At 37.6% G+C, this 4,206-nt stretch overlaps 1 long non-coding RNA gene across 1 annotated transcript; it reads right to left on the bottom strand.

Annotated features, from left to right (window-relative positions):
• Positions 1 to 1,479: 1,479 nt before the first annotated feature.
• On the bottom strand, positions 1,480 to 3,501 carry LOC127988410 (uncharacterized). The gene is made up of 3 exons (XR_008161642.1): positions 3,139 to 3,501; positions 2,932 to 3,026; positions 1,480 to 1,545 (listed from the first exon to the last, which is right to left on the bottom strand). It is a non-coding gene; the product is annotated as an uncharacterized LOC127988410 (long non-coding RNA).
• Positions 3,502 to 4,206: the final 705 nt, after the last annotated feature.

Raw genomic sequence — 4,206 nt, 5'->3', positions numbered from 1 at the left:
GAGGGTAAGACACAGAAAGAGATTTCTGAACAAATAGGCTGTTCCCAGAGTGCTGTATCAAGGCACCTCAGTGGGAAGTCTGTGGGAAGGAAAAAGTGTGGCAAAAATGCTGCACAACGAGAAGAGGTGACCGGACCCTGAGGAAGATTGTGGAGAAGGACCGGTTCCAGACCTTGGGGGACCTGCGGAAGCAGTGGACTGAGTCTGGAGTACAAACATCCAGAGCCAGCGTGCACAGGCATGTGCAGGAAATGGGCTACAGAGAAGCAGCACTGGACTGTTGCTCAGTGGTCCAAAGTACTTTTTTCGGATGAAAGCAAATTTTGCATGTCATTCGGAAATCAAGGTGCCAGAGTCTGGAGAAAGACTGGGGAGAAGGAAATGCCAAAATGCCTGAAGTCCAGTGTCAAGTACCCACAGTCAGTGATGGTCTGGGGTGCCATGTCAGCTGCTGGTGTTGGTCCACTGTGTTTTATCAAGGACAGGGTCAATGCAGCTAGCTATCAGGAGATTTTGGAGCACTTCATGTTTCCATCTGCTGAAAAGCTTTATGGAGATGAAGATTTCGTTTTTCAGCACGACCTGGCACCTGCTCACAGTGCCAAAACCACTGGTAAATTGTTTACTGATCATGGTATTACTGTGCTCAATTGGCCTGCTAACTCTCCTGACCTGAACCCCATAGAGCAGGGGTGCCAAACCCTGTTCCTGGCGATCGACTATCCTGCAAAGATTGGCTCCAACCCTAATCAAACACACCTGCCTTTAATTTTTAAGTGAGCCTTAAGATCTTAATCAGTTGCTTCAGGTGTGTTTGATTAGGATTGGAGCTAAACTTTGCAGGACAGTCGATCGCCAGGAGCAGGGTTGAGCACACCTGCCATAGAGAATCTGTGGGACATTGTGAAGAGAAAGTTGAGAGACGCAAGACCCAACACTCTGGATGAGCTTAAGGCCGCTATCGAAGCATCCTGGTCCTCCATACCACCTCAGCAGTGCCACGGGCTGATTGCCTCCATGCCACGCTGCATTGAAGCAGTCATTTCTGCAAACGGATTCCCGACCAAGTATTGAGTGCATAACTGAACATAATTATTTAAAGGTTGACTTTTTTTTGTATTAAAACACTTTTCTTTTATTGGTTGGATGAAATGTGCTATTTTTTTGAGATAGGAATTTGGGGTTTTCATGAGCTGTATGCCAAAATCATCAGTATTAAAACAATAGAAGACCTGAAATATTTCAGTTGGTGTGCAATGAGTTTAAAATATATGACATTATGGAAAATAATGAACTTTATCACAATATGCTAATTTTTTGAGAAGGACCTGTATTTGTGGGTCTTGGGATATCTCAAATCCAATGCATACGTGGCTCCCAAAAGATAGCAGCAGGCTCTGCTGAGATTCCCAAGATTGCGCAGGACAGTGATGCCCTCAATCACAACTCCTACATCGCTGACTACCCCATCATTGTCCCGAAGGAGATTTTTATGACCTCTTCTGCCAACTCTGCTTGTACGAAGACCGGTAGATCAGCTGAACCCTACAGGCAAATTTTAAAGATAACTGGTTAGAGCTTACATTCAAACCTGAATGTTACAAGAAAGCGACAAATACACAAAACAAATGGCACCTGAAGAAGCAAACATTCTGTTGGACCATATGATAGGTAAAATCTCAAACAAAGTTTACTAGGGGGAGGAGTTGCAAAAATTAACAGCATTCTTCTTAACAAGAGGACAGGTTAATTTTCTACATAGGGACATTTATTTTTAACAATAAACCTAAAAGAAAAATGAAAAGAGACCAACTGCGAGCTTCTATGCTGTAAATCAATGCTATAGGCTTTTATTGAGGTCCGCATTATTTCAACCAATTTCTTTATAAACATGTTTAATATTTAAGTAAAATGACTAATGGTTTTGAAACAAAAAAAGCTTGTTTAATTGCACTACTTGAAATCAAACTATTTAAGGATGCAAAATTAAACTGATCTGTTTCAGGGAACAAAAATATTACTTTAATTAAAATTAAAACAGTGTAACCCTCCCCCAGCCTCCGCTGTCCTTCAATACCCACCAGGTCTGGATTTGTTGTGAAACAGCTGCGGTGACTGGAGTAATGGAATGAAAATTCGGCTTTAAATGTATATATATATATATATATATATATATATATATATATATATATAATTACTAGCCAAATGGCGATAGAGGGTGGGGGGGATAGATGGTTGTTTTTTCTGCATTTTTTTTTTTTAATAAATGCAAGCTTAATGAGCTTAAGAAACTTATTTTAGAAACATTAAAAAGCTTACTGTTTTCAAACTTTTGACCGATATTGTATGTGATCTAGGTTTCAGTGCACTAGAATGATTTTACAATGGAACAGGCCTTAAACTGGCTGACTCCCTATAGTGGGAGCTGATTAAAACGCACCAGTCTATGTTATGTCCACGCCATTTTAAATACTTTTGCATGGCGTATTTGTAGTGGTGATTTAAGAGCTCATACTTGAGTTCATGTAGTAATTATGATGTTTTACAAAAACGTGACAGCTTTTTACAAGACAGAATGTTATTATGTCATTTGAAAGTTCATAAATGATGTGTTCTCTTTTGACAAGCCACTGACCCCAAAGGGGAACCTGTACAAAATCGTTTTCCATTGGGAATGTATAGTTATAGTTGCTTGACCACAGTACACTTATCGTTAGACTTTCAAATGGCGGTTGAAATAAACGGTGATCCAAATAGTACGAAGCCACTCCAAAAAAAAAACAAACAAAAAAACACCCCTAACATACATATCGCTGTCCTACTAACTAACTTAGAAAACTACACTGTTATGTACACGTACACACGGTCAATGTTTAATCAACTTTTGAATAAAGTATTGCAAATATACATCGTTATAAAATGACTACTTACAGGAAATTCGAGTAATGCTGTTCACGTCGTTGCTGAGAAAAGCAGTCCTTCAGTGACAGGTGCCTCTTGCTTGAGCCGCGAAACTTGTTAAACTTCTTAAGATGACGCAAAATACAAACACAATTGTTGGGAAATCCTTAATAATTAACTTCTGAATTAAACATCACAAACATATTTAGTTTTAGCTGGCTAAATTACATAACGTACCACGATATGAGAGGAGTGCGGGTCTTGCCGTTGCTGAGGAAACTCAGGAAAGCCATCCTTCAGGTGACTTCGATTAAGCTACGAAACTTGTTGAAGATGACGTAAAATACAAAGACAATTGTTAGGAAATGCTTAATAATTATTAACTTTATAATAAAGTGTTACAAACGTAAGTAGGATTAGCTGACTAACGTTACTTTCCAGGAGTTGTGAGGAGTATGGCTTGTAAGTCGACGTCTCTGCTGAGGAAAGCAGATTTTTTTCCCTGCGGAGCTGCACACGTGATCACTTTAGCCGCGAAATTTACTCAATTTATTTAAACCGTCATTTATTAAGCTGGAACTTTATTTAGGAAAATTGGTAGGAAATACTTAATAATTTTAGTTTCTAAAACAGATCAGTACAAGTGAATAATTATCAAATATTTCTATTATAATTCACCAGAAATAATGAGGGTATATTAAAAAATATAATTAGTTAGGTAAATACTTATTTATTTTCATTACATAAACTTAAATAATATATGTAAATTTTAGAGAAATTATTTGTTGGATTTTTTATTATTATTTTTAACCTGACCCACTCAAAATATCACTTAAATGATTTCAAAAGATTTTATTAAGTAAATATAGCTCTTTATTTTTGTGAAATTTACTAAGCCACTGAATTATTTTTTACAGTGTATAAAGTCAGAAAATCTTGGTGCAGTCATTGTATTTGAAAAAGTAAGTGTACAAAAAATAAATAGAATTTCCTGTGCCAGTGTACCCCAGATGAGTGCCATTAATCAGCGATATGGCCATTGTCAATTGTCATCTTGTCAGTGCGTGAGATCGACGATACGTATACGTATGTAATAGTGCTTGGATGGAGGAAGAGAGAGACTCTGTTCTTGTCATGGCATGACTTTTTGCTGTTTTAAACCATGCAGGTGAAAGAAAGAGAGCCTATGGAATCACCGATAGTCTAAAAGAATATATACTTTCAGATGCACTGATAAACTGATGTTAAATATAAAATTATTATATTTAAAACAGCTAGTTCATGTAATCAGGTACTACTGTCATC

This window comes from Carassius gibelio, chromosome A5 (genome assembly GCF_023724105.1).
Source record: "Carassius gibelio isolate Cgi1373 ecotype wild population from Czech Republic chromosome A5, carGib1.2-hapl.c, whole genome shotgun sequence".
Lineage (NCBI taxonomy): Eukaryota > Metazoa > Chordata > Actinopteri > Cypriniformes > Cyprinidae > Carassius > Carassius gibelio.
This window is presented reverse-complemented; position numbering and strand designations above follow the sequence as displayed.